This window comes from Myxine glutinosa, chromosome 1 (assembly GCF_964187855.1).
Source record: "Myxine glutinosa chromosome 1, kmMyxGlut1.1, whole genome shotgun sequence".
Taxonomy (NCBI): domain Eukaryota; kingdom Metazoa; phylum Chordata; class Myxini; order Myxiniformes; family Myxinidae; genus Myxine; species Myxine glutinosa.
In genome coordinates, this window is record NC_136261.1 from 313,648,144 (window position 1) to 313,666,923 (window position 18,780).

Genomic DNA, 18,780 nt, shown 5'->3' on the forward strand with positions numbered 1-18,780 from the left:
AAGGCCATTGTGTGTTGTCACTGCACCAATATATATATATACACTATGTGTACACACATATTGTTGCAGATCTTGTTGCATAAGGATCATATTGTTGCATAAGGTTGCAGATATATATATATTGTTGCAGATCTCACACGTCGGCCTTTCCCCTTACCAAGGGGGGATTAATCCCCTTGTATTTTAGTAGCCAACAGGATCCGGAGCTATGACGTTCCTTCCGGACGACGTTAGGTAGGGTCGTAAGCCGAATTATTCTTACCTAATTACTAACGTCGGCCGTGAAGCAAGGAAATAACCCCGCCGGGAACCACGGTTTTAGTGGACATGCCGAGCGATAGCGAGCCGCGATTCTGGCCGTTAACAGGAACTAACCCGATTTGAGCGGTTTCTAATCGTGCCACGTTTACCCAATGGAGAAATCACTAAAACGGTCGAACCAAGAGGAAAAGGAATAACACAGGATTAATTACACTTTGTACAGTGAAGAAGAAGAAGCAATGTTCAGTGAAGAAGAAGAAGCATATACACAGGGCAGCCTTAATGACAGTCTTAACTTATCCCTGGGCAGGGGCACTCAGACTCAGACTCACACGGGGGTTGTAGATGGTCAGGTGATGGTCCAAAGGATCGCGTCCACAGCTCACTCCAGCACTCCGACTCATACCACGAAGAAGATGGAAGATGGCAGGCAAGCTCTCCGCATGTCATTGGCACCGATCGGACAATTTATGGGGGGGATCGGTAGGCTGGGCTAGCGGTTACTTTGCGGCTCACGGCCGCATACGTAATAGAAATACTGGTGCTTTTTATGCGCTCCCCGCAATCCCACAGCCAAATCCTCGACGAGTCCTGGCAATCAATCAGGATAACAGCGCCTCTGTCATGCGCCAATCGTGTGAGTCCTCCTCGCAATGCAATGCGCTCCCAATAAGTCCTTGTACAAATCGTAACGCCAGCCAGTCCTTTACAGCAAAAGCGCCTCTCCCAATAGTCCTTCACAGTCCTTATCACGCGAGTCCTTCCTAATACTATTCCTTGGCTTCAGTCCTCTTCATGCGAGCGAGCTAAAACCTTTCCGCACAGTCCTTTTGATAATATGCGAATATACTTCTTCTGGCCAGTCCCCTTCGCGCAGTCCTCTGGAAGGGCTTTGCGTGCACGGTTATATAGCGCTGCCCAGCGAACCCTCTGGAATGTGCCAGACGTGCACTTACCACGCCCCTTAGGCCATGCCCACTGAGCCCTGGTTGGTTGTTGGGGTCTTACCGGCTCCGCCCTTGATGTCTGCTTGATGTGGCCACACCCCCGACCTCACGCTCCGCCCCTTTTCCAGGCCTTACCTCGTGGCATTTGGCTGGTTTCAGCATCTTAATGCGAGGGGCAATGGGGCGCAGACTGGATGGTGCGCAATGGGGAATGGGGCACAGACTGGATGATGCCAAACGAGGTCGATTGGAGGGTGGGCCGCAAAATGAATGGGACCTACTCTTATTTATTCATTTTACACAACGCAGGTATCACTATTGGAAATGGCCTCATCTGACATATACTATGAAATAACTAACGTTCTAAGGTGCCCTACGTGTTGCATGTGGACTAATAATGGGGGCAAATCCTTTAACCTTTATTAATCAACTATGTACACTTTCTCAGAACCGCAACACTGCACCCCTCCTTCGCCAGGCTCGTACCCGAGCCGGACCCACACCAGTGAGCCCGACCGGTTCTGATGCAAGGGTCAGGACAACCTTTTAATTAGTGTGACACTTCGGTGTAGTTTCCCTCTACCTTTACTCTAACACCCTGTGTGTGACAGTTTTAAACACTAGATATGTCCCACCTACTGCGTTGTGTACTAACTAACAGACTCACGCCCACAATTAACCGAATTACAGAAAGAATCCTCAAACTACACATAAAGCCGGTGGGGAGCATGTTATTTACAAGACTACTAATTATTTACAATGCTACAACCCAGGACCTGTTCTTTTTGTGGGAGAGAAAATAAATTTTGAAAGGAGGAAACACAAATGCAATGCACTGCACCAATACAACATACACCCAAATGCACAAAACTAAAAAAATGCACAAAAAGGCACCAAAATGCACAATCATCAACATGCACAAAAACCATTTCATAAACCAATGATGTCTTGTGCTTGCTTGGCTGCTGGGCCGTTGTATCTGGGCTGCATCTTCTTCTTCGGTGTGCCGTAATAACTTGGAGATCTTCTTTTCCTGGCACACCAAAATAATAAAAAGTGCACAAACTGTGTCCGCTTTTTATTTCGGCCAGCAGGGCCAACTCAGGTGGTCAGACTGCATGGCATCGAGGCCACTTAGAAACACAGTGGTCCGCATGGCAAGATAACGCTTGCAGCGATTGTCTGAACAGCAAAGGTGCCAGGCCACAGAACGTCTGGTCCATATGGTGTACCGGTGACGGCAACAGGTAGAAGGGTGCAGCGCAAAGGTGCAGCCGCACAGCTCAGGGTACCTGCACACTCCCCTCAACAAAAGATAATGGGTCCATGTGTGGGGAGGAAAGACAAAGAGAGGTTAGTGGTGGCAAGGGCGCAAGGGTACACGTCATCACAAGGTAATGCGACATGAGGGGCGCGGGTGAGCGAGCGGAGAAAGCTCGTCCCTAGCCGTACGTGACCCCCCCATGTCGCCTACTCTACCCTTCCCCTTCCCCGTATTTACAATTTACAAATTCCGTCTCTACCGTCTTGTCTTTTCTGTCCCCCCTCTATGCCAAATTCATTCCCAATCCCTCCCAAGAAGGAAGGGATTGAATACCACACAATGTCTCACCCACGTCATGATGCGTCTTCAATTCCAAATCATCTGCAAAAACTGGTGTGGAGTCCTGTCACCTTGGTGAGTGGATGTGGATGGTGCAAAGAGATTTCATCCTAACTATCCTCCAATTGACATTAACACAGTTACTCTACCCGGGGTCTTGCCCTGCCAATCCAATTGGCTTCTTTACACTATGTGGTTCTAAAAACCAATTCCCATTGACCAAACTGTGGTGCCTTCCAAATTTGGAGTCTCACACTCCCATTTTTTCTCTACTGTGCCTTCGCACAATTTCGGGGCTGGGTCGTGTGGCTCTACCAGCAGGTCTACCTACCTGCGCACCTCCGCCACTGAAGTCGCCACCCGAGCTTGCCTAGCTCCTGCGACTACCCTAACTTGGGGAAGGCCCTCCTGGCTCTCTCACCCCACTAATGCCCTCTCTGGCATTGGGCTACCCGGGTCCTTCCCTCGGATCCTCGAGCCCCGCTGAACACTACAATGAACTCTACCTGGCTCCCAGAGCCTACCTGCGGCCTCACCTGGCCGACAGACTACTAGTGGCGGAGTGCCCATTTAACGATACTCACGAACAGGCTCACACGCCCAGCCATTACACTTACTCATGCACCCCTCAAAGCAACAACTCGCTACTCCCTGCACCACAGACGTCAATATCCATACAATTTACCTACTCCCTCTACCTAACTTTAAACTACCCTCCCCGGGTATTCGTGAAGGGGTCCATCTTCCCCCATCCACTCCTTCGCACCATGCACTCCACACCACCCATTCCACACACCATTTACTCCACACCATTTATTCCACACAACTCAGTATCTTCACCATTTATCCACTTGCACCCCATGCAAGTCATTCACTCAACACCATTACACATGTCCACAATACTCCACTCATACACTTTCTTTGGTCATCCCAGAACATTGCCTCATTTCACCAAGTTCCTTCCCATACTCACACACACAACCATTCTCGACCATTGCCTCATTTGCTCACTCTCACCACAAAGATTCTCATTCTCAATTCCTCATTTGCGCCTAAAGCGCATCCTCATACTCACACACAATTTCTCCATACACACAGCATCATTTAACTAACTATTTCCCCTAATACTGGTGCTTTCCCCGTCTTCCCTTATACTAAGCACATCCCTCGTCATTAACATCCATCTACTCTCTCTACGTCCCCACTACTTGTACAATGTCTCTACTTAAATCTTGGTCTCCTATGGTCATTTTTCTAAATCCCTAACATTATCCGAGCCCGCTCTCGGCTAGTTCTCACTGCCAAACCCATAAATCTACTGCTCCTTTGCCCCAACAAAACGATGTGAGGGATGGTAGATCTACCATCCCTCTACACTGGATACCATTTGCCATCACCATTACTATCAGTCCACTACTCTTGAGCCTCTCAGGGTAGAAATACATTTTCACAGCCCGGCTTCGCAAAGCTGAGCAATGCATACTGGTGGCCTGTCTCCTGTTGGTTGGGTCCGTCCGGCATTTTCGATTCTGGGGAGGAGGCATACTTGGACCGAGGTTCCAGGCGCCATCTCTACGCAGAGCCTCCGGTCTCCGGCCCGATGACCCAACCTCCCCCGGTCGGAGCACCGCGCCCGCCAGGGGGCGAAGGTCCGACCTCGCCTTCCTCCCCCGGAATCGCGCCGTTTTCCCCTTGCGCCACGGCACGGCACCGACCATACAGGGCGGGGCCCGGCCCGAATCGTGCATGCTGCCACGGCAACGATCCCCCCGGCCCCCACAGCACACAAAGCACACCATGCCCCGAGAGCTCACGTCGGCTGTACGTCGCCCTAAACGCTGCCCCGGTCCGCTTCGATGCTCGAGTCGCATTCTCACACCACGCGACCCTCCCCATACTCACACGTCCCATACATTCTGTTACGGCATGCTCTCGTGCACACTCTTCTCTTGCACACTCAGGTGTACACCACTCAGGCACACTCATGCTGCTCGCACACTTCAATACGCACTCCTCTGTTATGTACTCCGTAACACTCATGGGTGTGCACTCTATTGCACACCCAATCATGCGCTCTGGTGTGCAGCCCCGCACACTCTCCACAACCATTGCACACTCTCCACAACCACACTCTGTATCACACTCTTCACACATACACTCTGTTGTGCACTCACCCTCACTCTCAGTTTCATACTCGCGCTCCGGCGCCGTTTGCATATGCGCGCCATTCACTCTCGTACACCTCACCACGGACCTTCCACAAGCGCCCGGGTGACGTCGGGATCCCAAGCGCGCGAAAAATCCTTTCGCGCCAAACACTTTCGCGCCAAACCTTTTTGCACCATACACAGCCCTACTTACCTTCAGGATCCTTTTCTCCTCTAACCGCATCTGCAAACTTTCATTTTGGTTAGGAAGCACAACATCACAATGCGAATGCAGACTTTGGGTACATTCCATCTTTTCCTCCCGCGATTGATTTTCTAAGTCTGTCGTCTCTTCAGCCCCAATTTCCACTATTTCTTTTATTTCAATTTATTTTTCCTCGACGACCGCCGGTGCTAATAAAATAAAATTTTCTAATTTGGCGGCCGTCGGCTTTTCCACACCCCATGTCGCGATTTCTACCCGTGTCCACCCGGCTGTGCTTGGCTCAACCTCACTTTCCCCATGTTCCTCAAGTCGCGCGACCTCTTCGCATACCAATGTGCCTTTCCCGCTCGACCTGCGGTCAATGTCTTCTCCCATTTCTTGTATTTGGCCACCTATTTCGTTTTCAAACCCTTTTATTACTCGGGTGAATCTGTCCCCTTCTTCTTTTATGAGCGCTGTCACTTGAGTCGTGAATAACTGCATTTCTTCAACACTCATTTGCACAATGGGTTTGGCCCCGGCCGCCACATGCGAGGTGCCGCCATTTTCTTTGCCAGCTGTCGCACCCTTTGTAGCTTCCACTACCAACTGCCTCTCCTGGTCTTCCTGTGGGTCCTGGGTCATTAATTTTTCATTTTCTACCCCCACCGGCATCCGACCGCCTTGGTTATCCATGGCACGATTCAAATTTAGATGTAAGTACCAAATTTGGGTCGCTCATAATTTTGAGTGCGTTAAGCGCACTTCGGGTAAAATCCCACTCCCCGCCACCAATTGTTGCGGCCAATATGCAAAATTGGTGTCCAAAATTTGGTCTAAAAAATTTAGTCCCAGGTTCCAAATCCCACTCCTGACACCAATTGTTGCGGATCTCACACGTCGGCCTTCCCCCTTGCCAAGGGGGGATTAATCCCCTTGTCTTTTATGAGCCGACGGGATCCAGGGCTATAAGGTTCCTTCCGGGCGACGTTAGGTAGGGTCGTAAGCCGAATTCTTATTACCAAATTATTAACGTCGGCCGTGAAGCAAGGAAATAACCCCGTCCGAACCACGGTTTTAGTGGACACGCCGAGCGATAGCGAGCCGCGATTCGGGCCGTTAATAGGAACTAACCCGATTTGAGCGGTTTCTAATTGTGCCACGTTTACCCAATGGAGAAATCACTAAAACGGTCGAACCAAGAGGAAAAGGATTAACACAGGATTTATTACACTTTGTACATTGAAGAAGAAGGAGCAATGTACAGTGAAGAAGAAGAAGCAGATACACAGAGCAGCCTTAATGACAGTCTTAACTTATCCCTGGACACGGGCCCGTTCGCACTCAGACTCAGACTCACACAGGTGTTGTAGATGGTCAGGCGATGTTCCAAAGGATTGCGTCCACAGCTCGCTCCGGTCCCCGACTCGTACCACGAAGAAGATGGTAGACGGCAGGCAAGCTCTCCACGTGTCGTTGGCGCGGATCCGGCAATTATATGGGGGGGATCGGTAGGCTGGGCTAGCGGTTACTTCGCAGCTCACGGTCGTGTACGTAATAGAAATACCGGCGCTTTTTATGCGCTCCCCGCAAACCCACAGCCAAATCCTCGACGAGTCCTGGCAATCAATCAGGATAACAGCACCTCTGTCATGCACCAATCGTGCGAGTCCTCCTTGCAATGCAATGCGCTCCCAATAAGTCCTTGTACAATTAGTAACGCCAGCCAGTCCTTTACAGCAAAAGCGCCTCTCCCAAAAGTCCTTCACAGTCCTTATCACGCGAGTCCTCTGTAATACCAATCCTTGGCTTCAGTCCTCTTCATGCGAGCGAGCTCAGACCTTTCCGCACAGTCCTTTTGATAATACGCGAATATACGCCTTCTGGCCAGTCCCCTTCGCGCAGTCCTGTGGAAGGGCTTTGTGTGCGCGGTTATATAGCGCCGCCCAGCGAACCCTCTGGAATGTGCCAGACGTGCACTTACCACTCCCTTTAGGCCATGCCCACTGAGCCCCGGTTGGTTGTTGGGGTCTTACTGGCTCCGCCCTTGATGTCTGCTTGATGTGACCACACCCCCGACCTCGCGCTCTGCCCCTTTTCCAGGCCTTGCCTCGTGGCATTTGGCTGGTTTCATCATCCTAATGCGAGGGGCAATGGGGCGCAGACTGGATGGTGCGCAATGGGGAATGGGGCGCAAACTGGATGGTGCGCAATGGGGAATGGGGCGCAGACTGGATGGTGCCCGATAAGATCGATTGGAGGGTGGGCCGCAAAATGAATGGGACCTACTCTTATTTATTTATTTTACACAACGCAGGTATCACTATTGGAAATGGCCTTATCTCACATATACTATGAAATAACTAACGTTCTAAGGTGACCTACGTGTTGCATGTGGACTAACTATGGGGGAAAAACCTTTAACCTTCATTAATCAAATATGTACACTTTCTCAGCACCGCAACAATATATAAGTTCAAAACACACCTGGTCACAAGTGTGCCGCTCTGACCGGGTCCTCAGTCGAGGTCCTCAGCATCATCCCATTTCGGCCCTTCAACCTCGATATGGTCAGCTAAGGTGGGCCAGCAGGGGCACATCCACATCCACATGCAGCAACTGCACCTGGATGCATACATACCCCCACCCCCAGCCAGTACGAACAACAACAACAACACCTCCACATCCAGAATCCACAGCACCAAACAAACATGGTGGAACACTCAAACACCCACCTTTATACCCTTCACCACTCACCAACAAAACACACCAGATCATCATACACACACATACACACCCATACACACACACAACAACAACAACATGCATTTTAAGGCCATTTTCCCTGCTAGCGCGGGGGTTAGCCTTGCGGTCCCCATGACAATCTTCTCCATTTTGCCCTATTTTCTGCATCTCTCCTTGTTAACCCCCTTGCCCACATTTCTTCTTCCACCATCTTTAGCCAAGTCTTTCTCGGTCTTCCCCGTCCTCTACTTCCTTCTACATTCATTTCCATCACTCTTCTCAACCAGTCACTTTAATCCTACCTCAACACATGACCAAAGCATCTCAACCTGTTCCTCTTCACAGCATCAATCACAGGCAATATTCCCATCGTCTTTCGCAATTCATCATTTGTCTTCCTCTCTCTCAACGATACTCCGCACATCCATAGAACCATTCGCATTTCCACCCTTTCCAGCCTTCGTTGCTGCTCTACGTTCATTACCCATGTCTCGCTCCCATAAATCATAACACTTCTCACACATGCAGCATACACCTTTCCCTTCAGCTTCAGCGACACTCTCCTCCTCATCAGCACGCCACTCAGTTTCCGAAACTTCTTCCATGCACATCTCACTCGAGCAACCGTTACCGAGACTGATCCACCTTCTCCATTCAGCATGTCTCCGAGGTAGCAAAATGTTTTCACACCTTCCAGCTTCACGCCGTCTCCAAGATCCAACTCAACATTTCCTCCATCTGCAGCTCCCTCTGTGCACACCTTACATTTGAATGTAGCTGCCACACTGGTAAATGACCCTCTCAGACCACTACATTTTTGATGAACCCACTCAGCGCACATTGTACATTGAATGGAGTTCACTCCGACACCCTTCCTGCACACAGCACACGGCCACTTCCCAGTTCTTTCCACCTCACCACATGCTTTACAACTTGCCATCACCTTCGTCTTTCCGATATTCACCTTCAGACCTTTTGTCTCCATCCATTCCTTCCACTTGTTCATCTTTTCCTTCAGTCCATCCATACTTTCCGCAATCAACACCAGATCATCTGCATACAACAACTCCCACGGGAAACCCTCCTTTACGTTCTGAGCCAGCACCTCCATCACAGCTACAAATAGTAGTGGACTTAGTACCGACCCCTGATGCACTCCCACCTTCACCTCAAACTCACCACTGTTCCCGTCCTTCGTCCTTACAGCTGTGCGCACTCTTTTGTACATTGCCATCACTACTCTGATCAACCATTCCTCCACTCCTAACTTCCTCAATGCCCATGTCAATACTTTGCGTGGAACCCTATCGAATGCTTTCTTCAGATCAACAAACCCAAAAAACAACTTCTTCCTCTTCTCCATGTACTTCTCCTGCAACTGCCTCACAATGAAAAGCGCATCTGTCGTTCCTCTTCCTGGCATAAATCCAAACCGCATTTCGTCGATCTTCACTTTCTTCCTTATCCTCCTCTCCAACACCCTTTCCAATACCTTCATTCCATGCTCCAATAACTTTATCGCTCGGTACGAGCCACACTCCAGGGGGTCACCTTTTCCCTTGTATAGAAGGACGAGGGTACTCAGTTCCCAAGCCACTGGAATGCGGCCTTCTTTCACCCCCAGATTACAGATCTCTGTCATTCTCTTCACAACCCAACTTCCTGCTGCCTTCAACATATCTCCCACAACTCCCGTCGGCCCTTCCGCTTTTCCACTCTTCATTGCTTTTATCGCTTCCTCAACTTCCTTCTCAGTTATCTTCTCTGCCGGTCCTAAAACTGGGTTACTCTCTATGTTGCCATCCCATTCATTCTCTGTATTCAACAGCATTTCCATATATCTTTTCCATCTTCCTTTAATTCCATCTGGGTTGACAACGATTTGTCCCACTTCATCCTTCAAGCAACTCACCCCCATCACATCACACCTCTCTTTCGCTATGTGCTTTGCAATCCTGAATACTGCTTTCTGACCCTCTTCTGAATCCAAGCATTCTCCGAACATTTTCCTACATGCCTCCTGCACCTTTGCTTCCTCTTTCTTTGCAGCCTTCCTGGCTGCCTTATAACTTTCATGCTCTGCTGTTTCTGCTCCCGTACCCTTCGCCTTCTGCCACACCTTGAACTTCTTCCTCTTCTCGTCAATCCTCTTTCCAACTTCATCATCCCACCACCATGTTTCCGAGTGCCTCGGTGGTCCTTTTGTCCATCCACATACCTCACCAACGGCTCCCAACAGACTAGCTTTCATTGACATCCAACCACTTTCAAGCTCAACCACATCATCCTCTACCCTACTCAGCCACTCTTTTAATGCCTCCCTTACTGTCACCTCTTTCAACCTCCACACCTTCATTCTTGGTTGGTACTTCACCCGCCGAGCTCTCCTCGCACCTATCACCCTTATGTCGCAGACAACCAAGTGGTGCTGTTAAACAGCCTCCTCCCCCGGGATCACCATTGTGTCCCGGAGGTGCCCCCTATCTCGCCTACGCACCATCAGATAGTCAACGGTTGTCGTCAACCCACCTGACGTGTATGTAACAAGCTTATTATCCTCTTTCTGTAACTGAGTATTACAAATCAACAAATCAGCTCCATCAGCAAACTCCAAAATCCTTTCACCTTCTCCATTTCTCACACCATATCCGTAACCCCCATGAACTCCCTCAAAACCATCCATACTCCTCCACATGTCCATTCAGGTCTCCTCCCACCACAACAACTTCCTCATCTTTCATGTTTTCCATCAGCTTCTCTATCGCACACCAGAACTTGTCCTTCTCTTCATTGCTTCGACCAACCTGCGGAGCATATCCCGAGATGACGTTCACCAAGAGCTTTCCAATCATCATTTTCACCATCATCAACCTATCACTCACTCTAGTCACACTCACCACACTGTCTACAAACTCCTCAGAAAACAGGACACCAACACCATTCACGCCCTCCGGGCACCCTTGCCACACAAACTTGTATTTCTGTCCCTGCCTACCCTTCACCATTCTCACACCACTTCCCTTCCATCTCGTCTCTTGCACACAACATATGTCCACTCTTCTTCTGACCAATACTTCCACCACTTCTCCTGATCTCCCTGTCATTGTCCCTACATTCCATGTCCCAAACCTCAGAAACCGATCTCCACTTCGGGCTGCACCCTGCCAATATGTAGTTGTAATTGTCATGGTTCTCTTTTTGAGGCAATGTTTTTTATGGCCGGATGCCCTTCCTGACGCCAACCCTCTTAGTCATCTCTTACGACACGCAAGGATACGCTGTACCTATTCTGACCAGCGTACACACTGGGAAACGTTTAAAACATGGAAATTCTGAGGGGGGGGGGGGGCGGGGGCGTCAGCATCACAGCTGCGGTTTAAACATATTCCAACAATATCCAAACAGAACCATGAAAACCATGAAAAACAATCTGGGAAAAGTCTCCAAGCGAGAACGTGGATTTGAGAAGGAAGGAGCAGAGGCGGAAGAGAAACGAGATACAGGGGGCGGGGCACAAGCCGAGACGAGGAGGAGAGCGAACAAGCACGTGTCCGGGGAAGGAGAGAAAGAATCATTATAGAATTCTTTGTCTAGGGAGGTGAGGTGAGGGGGAGAAAACAAAATAAAAGAAACAAGCAATACAGCGAAGGAAATAACCCAAACCGACAAAACACCGACGGGGGGAGGGAAGCCCCAAGTTACCAGGCCGCGCACGAGGTACGACTCAGAAAACGATTAACTACACACAAGTTTGTACGAATTACAAACCAATACCAACCAGAAACACACAATAACACGTACACAGCAAAATAACCAGTGGAAATTTGACAAAGACAAGAATGGGAAAACACTTAAACTTCGATGCCGTGGAGAGCTCGAAGTACGCTTCACTCGCCCGAGGAACCGGAACCCGGAAAACTTCAATAATACACACACATACACACACAACACAAACCAACCAACCACCTACCCTTGCATCATACACCACTCAACACACAAAAACACACACTCATGCAAAAATTAATTCATGCAAAAACACACACCCTCACCCACTCACTCATATACACAAAATAAGAAATAATAATGGCAACAAAAAACAAACAAAAAACAACAACAACCAACCTACACCGTTCGACGTGCCTCCATAAACTTCCTCTATATCCAAAATGAGCCTTTCAAGGCAACCTGGGCCACCTTGTCACACATGCTCCTTCTTTCTGTCCCACACACTCCCAGCCCAGCAAGAAATGCAGAAAAGGAATTGCCAATACACCCTCTACACCCCACCTCAAATGGCCGACACGAAACTCGCCAACCCTTCTCCTGGCACTCTGCCTCCAGCTCACTGTACTTTCCTCTCTTCCTCTCGTGCACGACTGCACGTCCTCCATGCTCTCTTCCCAAGGTACCGACAACTCCCCTAAGATGACCTGTCTTGTTGCACTTGACCAAATGACAATGTCTGGCCGCAACCTTGTCACACAGATCTCCTCTGGGAATACCAATTGTGGCTTTAGGTCTGCCACCACCTGCCAATCACAAGCATCTGACAGCCGTCTTGCTTTCCACCTCCTCCTTTTCCACCTCTTACCACTTGGCCCTCTTTGACAAACCACACCTCTCCCCTATCAGTCTCCTTCTCCACTCTTCTCTCTCTCGATCTCAGCACCTCTTGTTGCACCATCTGCACCACCACCGCCAGCACCTGATCATGTCGCCACCTGTATCTTCCTGCTGCCAATGTTACTGAGCAGGCACTCAGTGCATGCTGCACCGTTCCCACACCTCCACACAAACAACATCTCTCCTCCTGCAACAACCCCCACAATCTCAAGTTTACTGGTGACGGAAGCACATCATACGTTGCCCGCAACAGGAAATGCAACAATATTGGCTCCATCCTCCAAATCTCTTGCCACTTCAATATCCTCACACCGCACACCTTCCCACTTAGTCCAAGCACCTTGCTGTGCCTGACCGACTGCTTTCACATATCTCCCCTCCTCTTCCTTTCTTCTCACCTCCCTCTCAACCATCTTCCCCCTCTCTTTCACACATGCCTTTCCCCATTGCTCATGCTCCATCCACCCCAAGCCATGCTTCCCATGCTGTACCATCCCCATGACCTCCTCCTGTTGCAACCGCTCCTCCATCTCGTCCACCTCTGCTCTTGCAATCCACTTCCGACTTCCCTTCTTCTCTGGGAGAGCAATTTCCACGATTGGAAATGGCCTTATCTCACATATACTATGAAATAACTAACGTTTTAAGGTGACCTACGTGTTGCATGTGGACAACTATGGGGGCAAAACCTTTAAACTTTATTAATCAAATATGTACACTTTCTCAGAACCGCAACAATATACGTATATATATACAGACTTGGCATTAATTATGGAAGATTTTTTTTTCTTCACTTGGGTTTAATTTCTTAACTCAGTATATCAATCTGGTGAGTTTCGTTTACACTTTGGTTATTTATTTGTTAAAAGAACCATGTCACTGATTGTCTGTCGCAGCAAGAAGTCAATAACAGGATTATATCACAGGTGGCGTGACAAAATGTACGGACAGGTACATTTGACGTAACCAATCGGTTACGGAAGGGTTGTGGAAAGACGTTTCACAGCTGTTTCAAAGACGTCTTTCATTCATATCGCACAAAATCGATACAAAACACGATCGCATAAAAGGTGAAGTGACGTGTGACGGGATGGAACATCACGTGATCGCTCTGAGCGGCGGGAATGGAACATCACGTGATCGCTCTGAGCGAATCAGCGAGCTGCTCTGGAACCGGCTGAGATTAGCGGGTACTTCGCTGAAATGCGCTGAGGTAAATATGAATAAAAAATATGGATCGTCAAATATTTTAAGTTCGGCCATGTTCGTCCCACGCTCAATGGCCATGTCTATGTCAAATATCAAGCACGTAAGCCTCTCCGTTTAGGAGTCTAGCGGTAACATTACACACACACACACACACACACACACACACACAAACTGTGTTATATATATATATATATATATATATATATATATATATATATATATATATATATATATATATATATATATATATATACATATATATATATATTTATTGTTACGGTTCTCTACGCCGGCCTTCTTCTCCTTACCAAGGGGGGATTAATCCCCTTGTCTTTGCTGGGCCTGGCGGAACCGAGACTTGAGACGTCCCTCTCGGACACAGGCGGAGTAGGGTTTCGGGACCACTCCTCGCTCGTACCTAATTCCCCGCGCTGCCCTGGGAGCGAGGAAACAAGCCTCGCACGAACCACATGTGGTTTGAGTACGCCGAACGGATTGCGTACACGTGGTCCACGCAGTTACTTAGATGTTGGAACCCGATTAGAGCGGTTGTGCTCGTGCCATGCTTAGTCAATTGAGGAAACCACAGAAACGGTCGAATCAGGAAGAAAGGAAGAACAAACGGTTTAATTATTTCCCACACGTATATACAAGTTCAAGGACGAAGAGACACAGAGCAACCTTAAGCAGTCTTAACTTATCCCTTGGACAACGGGCCCGTCTCACACTCACACAGGGAATTGCAGAAGGGTAGATGTTCCCCACGCGTCGTTGTGGTAGTCCAGAGATGGTTCCCGTCCGGCTCTCCATGGCCCCGGCACGTCCCACGAAGATGGTGGCAGGCGAAGGCAGGGACTCGTAGCGCATCTCCCGAACAAAGCCGATGATGGGCTGAACGGCAAAGGGCGGACTTTAGCGCGGCTGACGGTCACTCAGCCATTCTCACTCACGCATCTCAAATGCGCGGTATTCGGTTCAAGTGCATCTGGCTGCGCCCGCGTATCTGTACTGCTCTCGTGCAAGTGCGTGAAGTTCATCAAGTTCATCAAGTTCCTCAAGGTCATCAACTGCCGCGAGTCCTCCTTTGCTCTTGGCTTTCCCGCGCTAGTCCTTTATCTTTCTCTCTCGCAGCAAGTCCTGTCGAGGGCTTTCACGCAGCGGGTTTTATAGCTACGCCCCCTGAACCTTCTGGAACTCACTCGAACCCTCTCACCATGCCCTGTGATGCAATGCCGCCGTCACCACCTCCGAGCTCTGATTGGCGGCGCGTGCTTACCGTCAGCGCTTCCGCCACTCCACCCTCGACTCCGCCCCGACCTTCCTAGGCCTGCCTCGTGTTAACTCGCCCAATGATCAACCAACGTTTAGCAAAATGGATTGAGGCTATGGTAGCTGGAAAGTCGGTGGCAAGTTGGGCCTATTCTCCTGGCTCTACTCAACGCAGAACTAACAAAGGAAAAGGAATAAGCTTACAAATACTAAGACATAACTATACTATCGCAAGGCTACATGTTGCTTGTGTGACTAACTATGGGGGGCAAAGTTTAACCTTTATTAGGCTCACTTGACAGACTCAAATCCACAACACTGCCCCCCTCCCTCGTCAGATTGGTCCCCGAGTCGAACCTACAAAAACTGGAATGACCGGTTTTGAGAAAGAGTTTGGACTAACTTTTAATTCTGTGTGACACTTAGATGTGGTTCCCCCTAACATTTACTCTAACCCGTGTATGCGACAGTTTTCCAACACTAAATATGTCCCACTTACTGCGTTGAGTAGCTAACTGACAGACTCACGCCCACAATTAACCGAATTGCGGAATTATTTCCAAACTAAACATAAAGCCGGTGGGCAGCATTTTATATACAATCACGAAAACCTAACCTTATTTACAATTCTATGACCCAGGACCTGTCCTTTTTGGAAAGAAGATTGGAGGGGAGAGAAAGCACAGCAATGCACAAAACACATTCAAAAGTCACATTTCACATTTGCTGCTGGTGTCTCGCATCTTCTTCTTGCTTCCTGCATCTTCTGTGTGCATAAAACTTACAGTTCTTCTTTCCTAGCACACCAATTATAAAAATGTACAAAACACGTGTTCGTTTTATTTGCCAGCAGGGCCAACCCTATGTGGTCCAACTGCGTGACATTGATGCCACTCAAAACAAGTGGTCCGAAGATGCAAGGTGAGTTTGCAGCAAAGTGCTGCACAGCAAAGTGTAAGGCAACAAAACCTGTGGTCCATAATGTGTAATGTGGTAATGTGCAGCAAAGTGTCTGTGGCAGAAAGTGCTGCACATGTGCAGCAAAGTTATAAAAAATGCAAGGAATACGGCAGCAAAGTGCCATGCAGTTCAGCTGCACAGGTGTAGCAAAGTGCAGCATGGTGCTGCACATGCATAGCAAGGTGCAGCTGCACAGTTCCGCCTCCAAAATGGTCCTGGGGTGGGGGGGGGAGACAAAGCACAACCGGAAAAGTGGAAAGGGCACACAGGTACACAGCAATACAAGGTAATGCAGCGCAGGGGCGCGGAAGAGCGAGCAGAGCAAGCTCGTCCCTAACCGTCCGTACCCCCCAACGTCAGCTTACACTACCCTTGCCCTTCCCTGTATTTACAAATTCGTCACTACGTCCTCTCTCCCATATCCCCCTCTAGTCCAAATTCGTCTCCCAATCCTTCCCTGGAAGGAAGGAATGGAACAAACACATTGTTTCATCACGTCGAGATGCATCTCACTTACTCAAATCAGTCACTCGGTGCTAGTGCGGAGCTTTGTCATCCTCGGTGAATGGATGTGGATGGTGCGAAGGGATTTCTCTCATCCTAACTACTCTAGTTACATTAACTCAGTTCGACTACCCGGGGTCATACCCTGCCAATTGTCCTCTTTAAACTATGTGGTTCTAAAAACCGAATTCCCCATTGACCACTCTGCGGTGCCCTACGAATTTGGGTCTAACTCCCCAATTTTTCTTACTGTGTCTTTGCACAATTTCGGGGCTGGGTCGTGTGGCTCCACTAGCAGGTCTACCTACCTGCGCACCTCCGCCACTGAAGTCGCCAGCCGAGCTTACCTGCTCCTGCGACTACCTAACAGGGGAAGGCCCTCCCTGGCTCTTTACCCCTCTGATGCCCTCCCTGGCATTGGGCTACCCGGGTCCTTCCCTTGGATCCTCGGGCCCCATTGAACAACTACTCACAACCCTAACTGGCTCCCAGAGACTACATGTGGCCTCACCTGGCCGACAAACTACCAGTGACGGAGTGCTTCAATAACCATACTTACCAATTCAGCCCACACGCCCAGCCATTCACTGACTCATGCACCCAACCAAAGCACTACTTGCCACTTCCCGCACCACAGGTGTACCTAAACTCACCTGGCTTTAAACTACCCACCCCGGGTATTCGTGAATGGGTCCATCTCCTCCCATTCACTCCTTCGCACCATGCATTCCACACCTTCTATCTCACACCAAGCATGCCACACCAAATATTCTCACACACCATTTATTCTGCACACCTTTTGTCTCGCACACCACTTTTCTGGCACACCTCTTGTGCTCACGTTCCTCTTTCCATACACTCTAACCACAACTCAATTTGTTCTCCATACACAATTCCTGGTTATTCTCAACCAATTCCTCATTTGCTCAATACACAAATCCTCACACACACGGTTATTCTCAACCAATTTCTCATTTGCTCAATACACAAATCCTCACACACTACCACACACACACACAGCATCATCTAGGTGACTACTTCCCCTAAAACTCGTGCTTCCCCGTCTTCTCATTAAACTATGCACTTACCTCGTCATTAACAACCATCTAATCTCTCTACATCCCCTCTATAGGTACAAAAGTCACTACTTAAATCTTGTCTTCTAAAGTCAGCTAAATCCCTAACAATTATCCTAGCCCGCCCTCGGCTAGCTTCGGTGCCCCATGGAGGTAACCATCGCTGGTCCCTCCATGTGCATGTCACTGCCATCCCCCTAATCTAATGCTCATGAGCCCAGAGGTGTGATGAATGGCGAAACCACCACTCCCCTACGCAGGGTACCAATTCCCCAACACTATTTATATTCGTCCACTAAACTCGAGCCTCGTCGGGTGGGAATACATCGTCATCACAGCTCGGCTTCGAAAAGCCGAGCGATGCATGCGGGTGGTTGGTCGCCTGTAGTTTGGGTCCATCCGGAATTTTCGATCCAGTGGAGGAGGCATGGTTGGGCCAAGGTTCAAAGCGCCATCCTTGCACGAGGCCTCGCGGTCCCACGCACGACGGCCCAACCGCCCACGGTCGGAGCACCGCGGCCGCCAGGGGGCGCGCTCCGAACTCTCCTACCCCCCCCCCCTTGAACAGTGCCGATCGCCTTTCCCGCCACAATGCGGCACCAACCATACAGGGCGGGGCCCGGCGCTAACCGTGCACGCTGGTCCTTGTGAGACCACCGCGGCAACGATCCCCGCCGCACACAAAGCACACAACTCACCAAGGGCTCACATCGGCTATACGTCGTGCTAAACGCTACCCCGGTCTGCGTCGATGCTCGACCCGCGTTCTCACCACACGCGACCCACTCCTCACTCGCACACCGCGGCGGCCCAGCACCTCCCATACACTCCCTGCATTCTGTTACGGCACTCTCCTGTGCACACTCTTCCCTTACACACTCAGGTGCACACCACTCAGGTGCACTCACGCCATTCGCACACTCCATTATCACACACTTTTCTGTTACACACGCGCTCGTTACATACTCCGTAACGTCCACGGGTGTGCACTCTCCTGGTACACACCCAATCGCATGCTCTGGTGTGCACTCCCGCACACTCTCTACAACACGCTCTGGTGTGCATTCACTCTCTTCGGCCGTCGCACACTCTGTAACACACTCTTCTTCGACGTACTCTTCCCACACACATTCCCTCATACACTCGCGCTCCGGTGCACACTTCTCTCGCACATGCGCACCATTCGCTCACGTACACCGCACAAAGGACCTTCCACGAGCGCCCGGGCTTC